The following is a 390-nucleotide window of genomic DNA, read 5'->3' on the forward strand; positions in this document are numbered from 1 at the left end:
GGAGAAATGTCTATTTAGGTCTTCTGCCCATTTTTGGATGGGGTTGTTTTGTTTGTTTGATATTGAGCTGCATGAGCTGCTTGTATATTTTGGAGATTGCAAATATTTTCACCATTCTGAGGTTTGTCTTTTCGTCTTGTTTATGGATTCCTTTGCTGTGCAAAAGCTTTTAAGTTTCATTAGGTCCCATTTTTTCTTTTTATTTCCATTTCTCTAGGAGGTGGGTCAAAAAGGATCTTGCTGTGATTTATGTCATAGAGTGTTCTGCCTATGTTTTCCTCTAAGAGTTTCATAGTGTCTGGCCTTCCATTTAGGTCTTTAATCCATTTGGAGTTTATTTTTGTGTATGGTGTTAGGGAGTGTTCTAATTTCATTCTTTTACATGTAGCT

At 35.9% G+C, this 390-nt stretch overlaps 1 protein-coding gene across 6 annotated transcripts in view; it reads left to right on the plus strand.

Moving 5' to 3' along the window:
- The window catches only part of TRAPPC9 (trafficking protein particle complex subunit 9), a 532,255-nt gene that overhangs the window by 42,793 nt on the left and 489,072 nt on the right, over positions 1 to 390 (plus strand). The window lies entirely within an intron of this gene.

This window comes from Physeter macrocephalus, chromosome 15, assembly GCF_002837175.3.
Source record: "Physeter macrocephalus isolate SW-GA chromosome 15, ASM283717v5, whole genome shotgun sequence".
NCBI lineage: Eukaryota > Metazoa > Chordata > Mammalia > Artiodactyla > Physeteridae > Physeter > Physeter macrocephalus.